Here is a 17,181-nt window from a genome sequence, read left to right on the forward strand (position 1 = left end):
AACAAGCATGTCAAAATTTGCAAATATTAAGGTTCCATTTTATTTATTTATGCCTAGAGGTTATGAATTATCTTGTCATATTTTGTTATTATTTTTGTACATGTTTTTAGCATAGAAAATTCTCTAATATTGCATAGGTTTGTTGCCGCTTCTCCATTCTATGCAATGTTCTTTTCTGTCGTGAATTGTTTTTACTTACAAAAATGCTAAGATTACAGGTTCACATCTAGTTTTGGTTAAAATGATTTGTATAGCATCTAATACCATTTTGTTGATTCTAAATGTTAAGAGTCAACTAGAACAATTTTGTGGCAATGGTTTTTTTTTCTTTATTAATCGTGATTATAATCTATTAAACTCAATTTCTTGTGAAGGACCCTTGTCAATATAAATCAGGTCCCTCTTTTTTTTTTAAAAAAAAATTAATAATGCTGCATCATTGTTTGTTGTGATGCATGTGATCGCTGATGGAGTCCCATTCGAACTAAAATACTTCCTCATTTGCATTCCATCGGGCCACGAAGGCTCGATAATGTCATTTCTCGAGTCATCCAGCAAATGGAATTGAGGAATAGGTCACAAAAAGTTGATATATAGGTGTTCAAAAGTCCAAGAAGGACTGTATACAAGTTGTATACGCTGTTTAAATGCAGTGAAATGGGCTCAAAAAGCCCTAAAAATTCAGCTGTGTTTTGTTATTATTGGGCCTATGCTCCTTTTATGTAAATTGTTATTATTACCTCGTTAGTTTGTAGGATAGTTGGAATTGGGCCAAAGGCCCCCAAAAAAGCAAATATTAGTACAGGTACCAAGTGTTGGGCCAATGGCCCAAAAATTGGATTAGGCCCAAGAACTGGCTCAGACGGACAGAAAAATCGGACTTGGGCCTACACTTTTCCTCCCTTTACTAATTTATTTGTTATCATGTGTTCTATTCGTTTAAATTAATTCTAAGGTTTTTATCAAATTCAATTTCCCGAAAGATGAAATAACCATAACTGTTAAAATCAAATAAGTATATTTTATTTTATTTGACTTAAAACACTTTACTTAAGCAATAATACTTATCATATTTCTATCCCCCCTAAAAAATATTTTAATCATAAGTTCATTATTTCCTCATTTAGTCAAGCATGCTTATTTTTTTAAAAATCAATTATCCAAATAGTTAATTATCGGATAACCGCATGTTAGCGGGCATTTGGGATGCTTTGAAATCCTTTTCGAAATGCTAATATGAACCCCAAAACTCTCTTCTAATATTTTCATTAGATTTACTATTTTAATCTTTTTAAAATAATTAGTTTTCATTATAATTCTTTAAAAATTAAGTGACGACTCTTAAACCCATTGTCTTTTTTAATAAATAAAATAGTTTTATGTCAGTTATTAGTAGCTCCTACAATCCAGTCAAATTCTATTACATTGACCATGTTATCAGTTACAGTCAGATGACTATCTCAACGTGTTACAAACTTGGTCATTGCATTCAGTTACTTCATGTTTAGTATTCTCGATATAACATTGTGTTTATCTCCTATAATTGCTTAGTATTTATGCTTCAATTTAGTTATGATTATTGTTAAACTTTACACTATCCTGCTTGCTCAGTACCCTTCAAGTGCTGATGCATACTGTACACTACATCTTCTCGTGATGTAGGTTTAGATTTTCAACTTCGAGTTCATGCATAGATCGGTTAGCGATCTTCAGTTCAGCAACATCAACGACGAGTCCTCATTCTTCAAGGATGAGTGCCATTATTATCTTCCTTTGCTTTTATTCTTGTTTCTTTTTTATTAGAGATAGCTAGGGAATGTCCCAACACTTCTAGTCATTTAGAGGCTATTTTCAGACATAATTAGATTCAACTTTAGTATTTGAGTTTGACTTTTCAGTTGTTAAACTCTCAGTTTCTATATCTTCAGATTTAGTATATGGGTATTCCCCATAATTTCAGATTATCTCATGACTAGCTCCCACACATTATTTATTGATTCAGTTTATCTTTACTATGCTTATGATATGCCAATAGAGTAAGCTTGGGGTCACTTGTAATCCTAGGTCCTGCATACGTATCCTGGGGTAGCTTCAGGGTGTGACAAACTTAGCATCAGAACATTAGGTTTAAGTGTCCTAGGATGTCTGAAAAGCCGCAGTAAGTTGAGTTTTTTCATGGGTGTGACGTGTACGACATGTAATGAGAAAGAGGCTGCAAAGTGTTTTAGAAAAAAATTATTTTTTTGTTACTCTTATCGTGCGTAAGGAATGATCTAATTCCACATTCTAACTTGACGTTATGCGCTTTCAAATCATGCTTCCTCATAGAGATCATGGAAGGAATGCTAACGTCAAAAATACTAACACAGCTCCTCCAGTCCCAAATCAAGAAGTTTTGAATGCTATGTTTTAGAACACCATTCAGCTTTGGCTTAGATGTGACTAACCAGAACAACCAGTACGTTCCAGTTCCTGCAAAAGTTGTTGGTGGATCAGTAACAACGAGGGTTTGTGATTTGTTCAGATGAATCTGCTAGAGTTCTTAGGATGGAAGATTGGTGAGGATCCCCAAGACTTCATATATGAGATCAAGAAAATATTTAGGGTGATGCAAGTGACATGTAATGATAGGGGTAAAGTTGTAATCTTATTAGCTTAACGATGTAGATCATATTTGATATACACAATGGAAAGAGAACAGGGGTATAGATGCAACTCCTATCACTTGGGAATGCTTTAGTGAGACCTTTCTGGACAGTTTCTTCACAACGGAGTTGAAGGATGCAAAATCTAAGGTATTCATGAATTAAAGGCAAAGTAACATGACGGTCCAAGAGTATGGACTCAACTTCACCCAACTCTCCAGGTATGCTCCTTACATGGTTGCTGATTCGAAGGCTCAAATGAAAAGTTTATGTATGGGGTATATGACTTAGTAAAAACTGAGTGTAGGAATGCTATGTTGCTGGAAGATATGAATATCTCTAGGCTCATGATTCATACTCAGCAGGTTGAGTGAGATAAGCTTAGGTAACAAGCTAAGGAGAATAAGAAGGCTAGGACAGGCTATTATGAGAATTCTCAATTGAAATTGGGATGTGATCATTGTTAGGAACTTCAACAAAAGTCTTCAGCTCCAGCACCTTCATAAGCTAGTATTCCATCCTCCAAGTGTCGACACGATCAGAAAGGTGGGGAATCAATTTCTAAGTCAAAATGGAGTGTTTCAGGAACCAGAACCTACCCAACTTGTCCTTAGTGTGGTAAGAACCATCTGGGCGAGTGTCTTAAAGAAGAGGAATGGTTCTTTGGGTATGGTTAGACTGGTCATAAGTTGAAATATTTTCTTTATTCTAAAATGCGTCAAGGAGGTAAAAATGGTAGAGCTTAGTCGACAACTTCAGCAGCACCATCCAGTCCCCCAACTCAACAAGCTAACTCATCTGGTACAGGTGGCGGTCAGCACCAAAATAGGTTCTATGCTTTTCAAGCTTTCTAGGATCAGGATGATGCTCCTGATATTCTCACTGGTAAGTTACGAGGTTTTAATCTAGATGTTTATGATTTTTTAGATCCAGGGGCTACTTTTTCCTTTGTAACTCCCTATATAGAATTCAACTTTGATGTTAGTCCAAAAACTCTCTCAGAACCCTTCTTAGTCTCTACTTTAGTCAGTGACTTAGTTATACCTAAATGGGTATACAAATATTGCCCTGCCATAGTCTCTCAGAACGTCAACTTTGCAGATCTTTTAGTGTTAGAAATGGTAGGTTTCAATATCATTCTAGGCATGTATTGATTACATTTATGTTATGCCTCAATCGATTATAGAATTAGGATTGCTCATTCTGAGTTTATAGACGAACCAATCTTAGAATGAAAGGGTAGTAGCTTACTGTATATGGGTCAATTCATTTCTTACCTTAAGGCCAGAAATATGACTTCTAAGGGGTATTTCTATCATCTATTTTGGGTTAAGTATTTAAGCTTTGAAACCCAACTCTTAAGTCAGTTTCAATTGTTAATGAGTTTCCATAAGTGTTTCTAGAAGATCTTCCCGGAGTTCTTCCCAAAAAGGATAATCGAATTTGAAATTGATCTCCTTCTAAATACCTAGAATACTTCTATTCCTCTTTACATAATGGATCAAACTGAGTTTAAGGAATCGAAAGAGTAGTTGAAAGGCCTTCTAGATAAGGGCTTTATTAGACCCACTATTTCCACATGGAATGCACCAATGTTGTTTGTGAAAAGAAAGATGGTACCCTCAACATGTGCATTGACTATAGGCAGTTGAACAAATTCACAATAAAGAATAAGTATCCTATCCCCAGTATTGATGACTTTTGTGACCAATTTCAGGATGCTAGTTATTTGTCGAAGATAGACCTCAAATCTAGTTATTATCATCTCAGAGTCAAAGATGGTGAAATTAAGAACACAACCTTCAGAACTCGGTATGGTCATTATGAATTTGAATTTATGTCATTTGGACTAAAAAATTCCCCTGCAGCTTTCATGGATTTAATGATTAAAGTGTTCAAGCGGTATTTGGACTTGTTTGTTAGCGTCTTTATTGATGATATCCTCATCTACTCTAGGAATGAGAAAGAAAGTGCAAATCAGTTAAAGGTTGTCCTACAAACTCTCAAAGATCGCCAAATATTTTCTAAGTTTAGAAAATGTGAGTTAGGTTGCAATCGGTTGCTTTTCTTGAGCATGTTGTGTCTAAAGAAGGGATACAAGTGGATTCTCATAAAATAAAGGTAAAATGATGTAAAGGAGCCATAGGTCACGGGTTCGATTCTCCCTTGAGGCTGCGAGCCAATAAGAGGGGATTAAAAGAGCGAATGGCCGCCCATGGCAGAGACAATACCTGAGTATGTGGATCCCGAGGGGGTTGTCACAGCTTCATTAAAGGCTTACCTCTCAATTACATATAACATGACTCTATTTGGGTGATAGTTGAATGAGTTACTAAGTTTGTGCGCTTTTTGGCGGTACAAATTCGACGGAGGACTACTCCAAGCTCTACATTAATGAGATAGTTATTTTGTGTGGTGTTCCTTTGTCTATCATCTCAGATAGAGGTCCTCAGTTTACCTCTCTTTTTTGGAAGTTATTTAAGAAAGGTCTTGGTACTTAGGTTAATCTTAGCATAACATTTCATCTACAAGCAGATGATCTGATAGAGCGTACCATTCAGACCTTAGCGGACATACTGATAGCTTGCGTGATTGATTTCAAGGATAGTTGGGATGGTCATCTTCTTGTTATAGAGTTCGCTTATAATAATAGTTACCATTCCAATATTCAGATGGCCCCTTATGAGGCATTATATGGGTGTAGATGAATGTAGATCTATAATTGGTTGGTTTGAAGTACGTGAAACAGCCTTGATAGAGCCAGATCTAGTTCATGATACTATGGAGAAAGTGCAACTTATTAGAGATAGACTTATGACAATCCAAAGTTGCCAGAAGCCTATGCAGATGTAAAGAGAAGGGGCTTAGAGTTCCAAGTGATGATTGGGTTTTTCTGAAAGTGAACTATGAAGGGGGTGATGAGATTTGGTGAGAAAAGGAAGATGTAGGTCCTTACAAGATCTTGAAAAATTTGGTAAAGTGGCTTATGAATTAGAACTGCCAACAGAATTAGCAACAGTGCATCCGTTTTTTCACATTTCATTGTTGAATAAGTGTGTGGGTGATACATCATCTATTGTACCTTTAGAAAGTTTGGCTGTGAAGGATAGGATCATTTATGAAGAGGTACCAATTGAGATTCTTGACATCTGGGAAGAAGCAGTCATGAAGGGCAAGTATCCTCATATCTTTTCTTTCGATTTTATTCAAGCTTGAGGTAATAGTTCCTCTTCAGGTTTTCAGCCAATCATGCGTAGATTCAGTCGTAAAATAATGTTCATTCAATTTTTAATTGCATTTTCAACATATTTTCATGTTCTTGGAACTTAATTTAGTCAAAAATCAGTTTCTAGTACTTTGAAGTAGGGTTTGAAGCTTTTTCCGTCCATCTCCAACTAGTTTAGTCTTGATTATTGGACGAATGTTCCCAAGGGGAGATAATGTAACACCATTTATATGAAAACATACCGATTGAAGACTTCAAAATTTGCAGGTGGCTTGTAGGGTGACCCACGACCCGTGCTGGTGGTTTTTTCTTCACCAACTATGACCCTTTCCCTAAAGTCCTCAAAAAATTTTCCAAGTGTTAACCCACGGCCGAACCTACAGACCGTAGGCCAGGCCACAGAACGTGATTCTAGTCCATGGATCGAGGCCCCATATTGCAGGCCTAGACGACGATCGATCGTTCACCAATACAAACTGTTGGTTGATCTATAGTCCATGTGTCTGGTCCGTCGGCTGTCCCCAACAACAGTTAAGTCAGGGCTCATTTGGTTTTTTTCTTATGCGTTGGAACCCTACACAACATCGTATAATTCTTAAACTACGTAGTTTTTGTCAGTTTTAGCATAGTAACTAAATTAGAATCTATCCTAAGAAATCATTCACCAAAATCATAGAAAAATTATAATAGTGAAGGAGAAAGAGTAGACCAAGCCCTAGTCCAAAAATGCAACAAGGTTTCGGCCATTCCAGCCCTAAAATCGCAAGAGTTCTCCATGAAATTCTTCATCAGGAATGTGAGATTTCCCTAGTAGGTTCCTTTCACCCATTAGGTCCCTAGTTTTAAGAGTTAGGGATTCTTAAATGTTAGAAATTGTTCGCTTTTATCTATTAGAATGATCCAAATCAAATTGTCATGAATTTAGTATCGTTTTGTGTAGACTCTTTCATGAATTCAGAAACCTAGCTATGTAGTTCTTTTAGTTCATGAATTACACATGCTAGGTCAGTTATTTCTTTTATATATACATACATGCCTCCGTTTTCGAATTTTTCATTATAAGTATATTAATGTTGCATTCTGAGTTTTCTTTTTAGTATTTTGAGCTATTAGTATTACAGAAAGCAAGTCATAAATTGTTAATGGCATAATCAATTGGAGTAGCATAATACCTACTGAACTAGGGTTAAATGTACCCGAATAGTCCTAGAACTACGTGCCTTGTAGGATAAATCTGCTTTGTTCGTCATTATATTTTAGTGATCGTACCAGTCATGCCTCTGTACCTCTTGCAAGGTATGTTGTTTCCTCTCAATGGGGTGTATACATCGGACTCCTCATTTAGGTCATGTGGTTTTATATTTGTTATTAGTAGCTCCCACAGTCGAGTTAGATTCTATTTCATTGACCATGTTATTAGTTACCGTCAGATTACAGTCTCAACACACTATAAACTTGATCATTGCATTGAGTTACTTCATGTTCACTATTTTCAGTATAGAATCATGTTTATCGCTTATTATTTCTCAGTATTTATGTTTTGATTTAGTTATGATTATTGTTCAGCTTAACTCTATCCTGCATGCTCAGTACCCTTAAAGTACTGACAAATACTCTGCACTATATTTTCTCGTGATGTAGGTTCAGGTTCTCAGAGTCCATATCACGAATAGATTGGTCCCCGATCTTCAGTACACCAACATCAACAGTGAGTCCTCATTCCTCAAGGACGAGTGAAATGATTATCTTTCTTTGCTTTTAGTTTTGATTTCAATTTTGCTAGACTTAGCTGGGGCATGTCCCAGCACTTCTAGTCAATTAGAGACTATTTTCAAACATAGTTAGATTCAGCTTTAATATTTGAGTTTGATTTTTCCGTTGTTGTAAAACTCTCATTTTTTATATATTCAGATTTGATATAGGGGTATTCCCAATCATTTCTAATCATATCATGATTAGCTTCTGCACAATATTTATTGATTCATTTTATCTTTAGCATGCTTATAATATGCCAGCAGGGTTAGCTTGGAGTAGTGATTCTAGGTCCCGTCTCTGCATCCTAGGGGTAGCTTCAGGGCGTGACAAGTCTAAACCCAATTACTCACCTCGATTTTATAATCAAGTTCCTAAGTTTCAGACTTGGAATTAAGTCTTAATTTCTTCCAATAGTACAATCCTAACAACTTTTACACAATATAATACAACCAGTATTTAATCACCCATATTATAATATCGAAACTTGATTTTTTTTTTTTAAAAAAAAATCAAAAGTGGGTAAGACCCTTTTATTCAATTAAAATAAAAGTAAGCAAATTCCTTTAACAAACAAAAGGACAGAGAACAAAGAAGGAAACAAAAGCAAAATACAGAGAAATATTCAGAGAAGGAGAAACCCTCTGCTTCTTATTCCTTGGCAGCTGCACGACGCAGCTCTAGACACCACCACGATCAACAACTCTAGCCACATTCCTATAGCAAAATTGTCACGAAATGATCAAGAGATTAGGCGGCATCCACCTGGGCATTCAAAATCTCACAAACGCGATGGATCCGGTCTGATGAAGACTTCTTCAACTCTTACCAGTCGTCCAGCTTGTCCGCTAGGTAACGCATACTCCAAGAGCTTAACAATTTGTTACAACTTTGTCAAAGAGATTGAGCTAACAAACCTTAAATCGTGCAGGCTGAGCTTCGAGAATCTAATACCACTGCAAGAATTAAAGGCTTATTAGGTAACCTCTTTAATTCTGCAGTTTATGACACTGTTAACCAGATTTTTCCTAATTTTTATGTTCGTTGCTAAGGATTCCTCTTTGCGCCATCGTTGTGTCGATCTTATTGTAGACCTGAAATCTTTTTTGTTGGGCAAGAAATTCTCTTTGTTTTTCTTTGTAAAAGATTTTTTTTATATATTGAAATTTGCATTTCGACACTTCTTTGTCCTTAGATTTGGTGTGCCTAATGCTTGAGCTTGTCCTGGTAGATCTTTTACTGATGCAAACTCAATGCTATTTGTACCTGCAAAATTGAAGACATTGTTAGCTAAGAAATCCGCCAGTTTGTTCCCCACTCTGAAAATATGTTTGACCACCACTTCCTTTTCCTTTAGCTCCTCCATATGATAATCAAAAGTAAAAATTCAAATTGGTGACAAGTTATATCAATCCTTAAATAGTCCGAGGAAGGATAGACTAAAGCCACCGAAACTATTCCATTTATAGACTATCATAATGATTGCCTTAATCATTAGTCTTAACTACACCTTAGCAACTACTCAAAATCGTAATTCCCTAAGCAACAGAAATGATAGTGCCTACATATTAAATTACATATTAAATCCAACTTCATCCTACATCATTATATTAATATACACGTCATATCCTAACTTCAATATAAATCGAAATGGTTGGAACTCTACTAGTTCTGTCCCGAGGAAGTACGCCTTCCATTTTCCATTTGTCGGATGCCGCTACAAGTAAGTCCTCGCCTATTCCCTTTTTTTCTCTTTTTTTTTTCTAAATAAACTAAATTTCTACAAAAAAGTGACAAACGCTAAATGCTTAATTTAATGCATATGGGTCAAGTTATATAGGGTCTTAAAATAAATTATAGACTTGACCCATTAACCACCAATTAAATTAAAATAAATAATGTAATAAATACATGTCAATTAAATTAACGTACATATTAAATAATTCAAAAATCTCACACCAACTTCACCGACTAACCAAAACTTACTCGAGTAACCTAACAAGATGGGTAGAACCGTAAATTTATTAAAAAATATATAAAAATGACTTTTCAGGCCATTACATTATCCACCACGGAAGATCATGTTCATTCTCAAACATAAGAAATAAGAAATAAGAATAACCAACATTACCAAAAATCAAAGTTATGACCTACCATTCCGTGTTTATTCTCTATGTGAGTTCATCCTTAAGATCATTCCCTCAACATCCACTGTTAAGAATTTGAACTTTGGAATATCCACAAATTAAGAGGTATTATTAAGCCATAAACTAACCCATGAACCCTATCTAAACTTAAACCCACTAGACCAAAACACAATTATTGTGACGAAATTTTCCTCACATAGCCAAAAACATTTTGAATCGATATCGACTACCACCAGAAGTGAACTTGAACCAACCACCACACACGTATAATGCACAAACCATCATAGATCTTATCAAGATTTCCTTTTTACAACACAATTGTTTTTGATGAGTTTAAAAATAAAAATATGATATTCATACATCGAGTACTCATCAAGAAAAGACCAAACATATTTAATCTAAAGATGAAAATGGTCAAGTAACCGCCTAGCGAGGCGATACACTCAAGTATACAAAACCTCTAATAACATTGTCAAAATAATAGATTAGTAGTTACGATTGTAGACAAACCTTAAGAACGATAAAACTTGACCCATTGTTCCCCACATTCAATCACACATAGACAAACGTGATACCGATGATGGGATAAATCTTATGGCTGTTGGAAAACTTTAAATATTCATAGTAGCTCTCCTATAAATTCTCATAAGCAAAGTTGGGGCATGTAGAACAACGGTAATACTTCAACTCCCTCAAGAAATACCAACTATTTCATATCTAATATGACCAAGCCTTTTCGAGCATCCTATCCTACCAAGATTACATCGTAGGATTGGTACACCTGATCCACCATTAGCAATTCACCAACAGAAGTAAGAAAACGTGTGGCCATAGGTAGTGAATCATATTATAAATCATGTCCATAACAAAATAGATGGTCACATAAGCATGTAAGAGACCAAGGTCGAATAACACAAAATGCACTCTCCGTAGTGCCCATATCAAACATTTTCATTCAGTTGACTCCATCTCATTGATTTTTAGCTACCCACAATAAATCAGTCTAGTCCTCAATGAAATTGTACACATACTCAATTTATTAGACTCCACATACACTTCATATTATTCCGTTGAAACCTACACTCTCACTACTAACAAATATCATAACAACTCAGATCATTTACATTAGTCTCAAACCCTCACTAATATCTAATTTCGCTTAGCAAACACATTGGGGCCTTCAAAATTTCTGAACTATGGCTTCCTCTCTTTCCATATAAGCTGTCACGACCCACATCATCGTGATTGGTGCCCACACTAACCCTCTTGTTGGATAAATATTTATGCTAATTAAATAACCAACTCTAATCATATACTAAAACTTTTAAGTTACGGAAGAAAGTTAAATAGCAAAAAATCAAAGTTCCCAAACTTCCAAAAGATCTAACAACTAAACAATGCGGAAAAAACGGCTAGAACCTGAAAGTCAATGTACCAAAACATCTAATGAATCCATAAGTCTAGCAAGAAGGTTTACAACCCCAAGATAATGAACTAATAACAAACTAGAAAAAAACTAAGTCTGAAATGTGGACATAGACCAAAGGATAACTCATGGCAGTCTAGAAGAACTGTGTCACTCTTGAATTTGATTGGTGATCACTGATCTTCCAAAGGAGTACCACCAATATCCGCCTGAAGATGCCTTGTACTCAACAAAGAAAGAGCAAGTGTAGTATCATTATGTAGCCACATTGTACAGGTAGGAACATATTGCTATCCCATTAAGTGCAACATAAGTAAGTCACTACAACAATATAATTACATGCATATATCGAACACATACAATTTTATTAATATTAACGAAAATGGTACAACTTCACATTTCTCAAGATACACAATTATAGCAAATCATTGGTCCTCTCATGAAACCCAAACCCAAATAGTTAGCATACCGCAACGTGGTACCCGATCAAATGTTTATGCCGAAATGTGGCAACCGATCCCATAATTATGCCGGAACGTTGCAACCGATCCAATAATTATGCCATAACGTGGAAATTAATCTAAGTTAGTGTGTCCGAATGTAATACCTTATCCATTCAAAAATCCATAATCACAATCACAAAGTGTATTCTCATAATCATACAATTAAGTCATGATTCATGACATTCATTATTCATGTGTCCTCTTTTACAATTAATGAGATCAATAGCGCAACCTTCGCATACATAAATGTATCATGATGAAGCAAGAATAAATATACATACACTATCATAGAATCACAATAATTACTTACCTCAAAAAAAGCTAGAAACATTATTCTTCCGTTTTTGTATTTGTTCCACTTGTTCTTGGTATACAAACAATCATGATAACATGGAAATTAATAAAATAAATCACTAATTACCTGGATTACTAACAATTCTATCAACCCTAGATCATACCCATGATCCCCATATCCAAATTAAGGCTTTTTGCGCCATAATTCTCAGATCAAAACTCTTCCCTATCTATAATTATCCATTAGGTTACATACGTTCTACGGATCAAAAATGGATTCAGAGAGTTAAAATCTTAATTTTAGCCTTAAGAAGGGTGAGAAACTGTCACAAATCGTCTGCATTTCATTTCCTTACTCTAAAATGCAAAAAGTGCAGAATAAAGACGTTTTGGGGTTTATTTCCGACTGAAGTCGCGTCGAACCCACCACAGCGGTCCTCACCCCGCTTCAGCTGCCCCGCCCTAGCAGTTGAAATCCCGCCACAGCGGCTTGCACAAACAAGTGATCAAATTTAATAATTCCAAGATCCCTATTTCACAACACACCTTCTACCAACGATACTCAAAAACTATCCATTTACTCTAAGATCGATTATGGGAGTTCTACTCACCCTAATTCAATTCTGTGAAGTCATACAGATTCCTTAATGACTTATCTATTTACTCATGTAATCAAATTAATAATTAAATCACCCAATTTTTACCATATTTCTCTAGATTTTAATGACTCTAGTTCAAATCTAGACTAGGTCAAAAAATTCTAAGTTACTACAAAATAAATTTCTGACCCGAAATTTCCCTTGTTAGCTTTTCTATAATGACAAAACCAGTTGTTACAATAGAGTACCAATTTACCCATAACTCGTCCCCGAGTGACAAACATAGGACAAAAACAGGCTAAAAGGAATAGAGTAGTACTGAATCGATAAACAATTGGGGATACTTTGTCACACATGTCCCTCTCACTTTTATAAGTTTTTCCTCAACTGATGATGCTTGTATTGAAAATTGACGGACATAATCTCCTCGGTCCTCAACTTACCCACATCACGATCAAGAATTCCAATCGGCTCCTCCTCCAAGTGAAGGTCTTTGTCTAACACAATTGAGTCCTATTTAATGATGTTATCTGCATCACCATGATATCACTTTAACATGAACACATGAAATACTAGATGAACCCTAATAAGTTAGGACGTAAAGGCAATCTATAAGCTAATGGCCCTACACATTCAAGAACCTCAAAGGGATCAATGTGTCGTGGACTTAGCTTTTCCTTGTTGCCAAACCTCATAAACCCTTTTATGGGTGATACCTTAATAAGAACGTTCTTGCCAGTCTGAAATGCCATGTCCCTCACTTTATGGTCTGCGTACTTTTTCTGTCTACTCCGGGATGCTAAGAGATTAGCTCGAATACTCCTCACTTTATGTTGAGTATCCTTCAGTAAATCAACCCCTAATGATTTCACATCACCAGCCTCGAACCATCCTATATGTGCCTAAATACCCTCCCATATAAAGCCTCAAACGGTGCCTTATCACTGCTGGAGTGATAACTATTATTATACGAGAACTCACATAAAGGTAAGAACTTATTCCAATGTCCTCCAAAATAAATTATACATGTCCTCTACCACTTTAATAGTCCCCTCGGACTGCCCGTCCGTATGTGGATGAAAAGCTGTATTTTAAGTGAGTTGTATACCCAATTCATCATGTAATTTCCTCCAAAACTTTGAGGTAACAGAGTACCACTATGTGAGATGATAGAAAGGGGCACCCCATGCCACATACACCTTAGAAAATTGTTAAGCATTATAATCTATTCTTACCCCCAATAAAATAGGCTGACTTGGTCAATCTATCAACTGCTACCCAAATATAATCAAACTCCCTGAAGGTCTTTGGAAGTCTAACCACAAAATCTATGGCTATCCTTTCCCACTTCCATTCCTAATTGGCATTCTTTGAAGCAAACCTGCAGGCCTTTGATATTCATGCTTCACTTGTTTTCAATTTTGAAACTTAGCCACAAACTCCGCTAAATACTTCTTCATGTATGGTCACTAATGAATTCACTTCAGATTTTGATACATCTTGGTGACAACTGGATCAATGGAATATCACGAACCATGAGATTGTGCGAACAATTTTTTAATCAAGTCATCAATTCTAGGAACACAAATTCATCCTTTAAACCTGAGCAAACCTTCGACATCAAGAGTGGTCTCTTGTGCTTTACAAATCACATTATTTTTCTTAAGTTCCTTCAAATTCTCATCCTCAAATTGTTTGGCCTTGATATCCTCCATAAATGTGGCCATTACTTCAATGCTAGCTAACACCCCAACTTTTTCTAAGATGCCTAATTGCATGAATTTAGACTCCAAGGTCTGAATTTCCTTAGACAAAGGTTGTCTAGTCACACTCAAGCAAGATAAATTACCTATACTCATCGCTTTTCAACTCAAAGCATGTGCCACTACTTTAGCCTGACCCGGATGGTATTAAATAGTGATATCATAATCGTTAAGTAACTCTATCCACCTTCTTTGTCTCAAATTAAAATCTTTTTAAGTGATCACATGTTGCAAACTACAATGATTAGTAAACACCTCACGCTTAACACCCTATAGGTAATACCGCCAGATCATAAGAGCAAACTCTACCGCTGCCAACTCCAAATCATGTGAAGGAGAATCCCTCTCATGCATCTTTAGTTGACATGAGGCATAAGCTATAACATTCTAATCCTTCATCAACACATCATCCAAATCAGAATGTGAAGCATCACAATAAACAATACATTATTTACGTTTCACCGGTAATACTCGGATAGGTGTAGTGGTCAAGAGAGTCTTGAGCTTTTGAAAGATATCCACACACTTTTTTGTCAATTCAATGGTATGTCGTTTTCTGTCAAATAAGTCAAGTAAGTGGCAATAGAATAAAAGTTCTTCACAAACTGATGACAGTAGCCAGCGAGCCCCTACAAAACTCCTAACTTCTGTCATTGTTCTAGGCCGAACACAATCTTTAACCACCGTAATATTTTCAGGATCTACCATTACCCTTTCTCTTGAAACTAAATGCCCCATAAATACAACTGAAGTCAACCCAAATTTCCACTTAGAAAATTTAGCATACAACATTTGTTTTCAAAGGACACCCAGAACAATACGAAGAAGGTCAGTATGTTCTTCCTCACTTTTCGAATAGAGCAAAATATCATCAATAAAGATTACGTTGATTGAATTAATAAATATCTTGAACACCCTGTTCACTAAAATCATAAAAGTGGCGGGTGCATTAGTCAAACCTAAAGACATAATAAAAAAATTATAGTGCCCGTATAGGGTTCTAAACGCCGTCTTGGGCACATCCTTAGGCCTAATCTTCAATTGATGGCAACCAGATCTTTAATCAATCTTAGGGAAACTGAAGTACCTTGCAATTGGTCTAAAAGATCATCTATTCGGGGTAAAGGGTACTTGTTTCGAATAGTGACCCTATTCAATTACCACTAATCTATACACATTGTCATACTACAGTCCTTTTTCTTAACAAATAAAACTAGAGCACCTCATGGGGAAGCACTAGTAGGAATAAATCCCCTATCAAGAAGCTCTTCGACTTGAGCCTTAAGCTCTCCTAATTTTTCTGGAGCCATCCGATATGTAGGGATAGAAATGGGACGAGTACCAGGTTCTAAATCAATGCAAAAGTCTATATCAACATTCGGAGGCATACAATGCAAGTCGTCAAGAAACTTCTCTAAATTCTGATACCACAGAAATAGACTCAATCAATGGAGTCTCAACCTCAACATCCCTAATTTAGGCCAAATAATACAAACAATCCTATCAATTTTCTAGCCTGAATGGAGGATATGATCTAAGCTTACTTAGGCTTGTACTCACTTTCCCACTCTAATTTTTCCCTTCCCAGAATTTCTAGTGTTTAGACTTAGTATTAAAATTATGCACAACATAGGGGGACAACCAAGTCATGCCTAAGATTATATCAAGGTCATCCATATTCAAAATAAGAAAATCAGCCCCAAGTTTGAAAACCTATTAACAAAATAGGATAAGAATGATAGACATGGGTGAGTATGACAGACTTTCCGACTAGGGTAGAAACATGGATGGGGGCAAGTATATCGCAAATCATAGCTATTGCGGAAAATCGCAGAGACGTATAAGAATAAGTAAAATCTGGATCAAATAACACATTAGCCATCCGGTCACAAACATAAATAGTACATGTGATCACCATGTTAGACGCCTCTTCCTTATTCTTGACTGGAAAGGCGTAAAATTGTGCACGATCATCTTGATGAGCTACTTCCCTTACCGTTTGTGTTGCATCACTGCCTGCATTACCATTTAATCTACCCCATGGCCTCATTGATTACCTCCTCTCTAGCTTTGTTGATGCCCTCGACCATTGTTACAATTTCTCGCGGGTACTACTACTCTAATATGTTGTTGCACGGAACCTAACCCATGCGGGTAGCGAAAATCTCTCCTCATATGCCCATGATCTACATTATTGTATCAATGACACTAAAAAAATGGTTTGGCACATCAAAGGCGTGACTCCCTGTCTATCGTGAATCAAATTATGAGGTGGAGTTCCTGAGTAATTACTTGTATAGGTGGGCATAGTGGACTGAATTAGTTTGGCTGCAAGTGTTGGCCTCTTTGCCCCTTTGGCTTAAGAACCTTGAATGTTACCCGAGTTTTTGGCCCTTTTAGCCAATTCCTTAGCCTGACCTTCTCGCTTCACCCCCTCCACTTTCTGAACAAAGTGTGGTAACTCATTAAAACTCTTTCGTGCAGAGGTCATATGAACAGATAATACGTGCAACTCAGAATTTAGTCCCTTAATACACAAACAAATCCTCTCTGTCACCAATTATGTAGCATATTTAAAAAATGCGTGAAATTTGGCCTCAGAAGCAACCACAAACATACCACCTTGTTCCAAAGCCATGAACTAATCCTTTTTATGACCCCTCAAGGTCCTAGGCATATATTACTACAAAAATAGAGCATGAAATTGGGTCCAAGTAAGTGGAGATAAAACTGGAGATCTGCATTCCATATAATCTCTCCGCCACTGCTTAGCCTCACTTTAAAGCTCAAACGTCACAAACTCAACCCCACGTTGATGGTCAATTC

At 36.3% G+C, this 17,181-nt stretch overlaps 1 long non-coding RNA gene across 1 annotated transcript; it reads left to right on the top strand.

The window, feature by feature from the left end:
* The first annotated feature begins 8,259 nt into the window (after positions 1-8,259).
* On the top strand, positions 8,260-8,778 carry LOC114074813. Its single transcript, XR_003575094.1, has 2 exons — positions 8,260-8,475; positions 8,555-8,778. It is a non-coding gene; the product is annotated as an uncharacterized LOC114074813 (long non-coding RNA).
* Positions 8,779-17,181: the final 8,403 nt, after the last annotated feature.

This window comes from Solanum pennellii, chromosome 11, assembly GCF_001406875.1.
Source record: "Solanum pennellii chromosome 11, SPENNV200".
NCBI lineage: Eukaryota > Viridiplantae > Streptophyta > Magnoliopsida > Solanales > Solanaceae > Solanum > Solanum pennellii.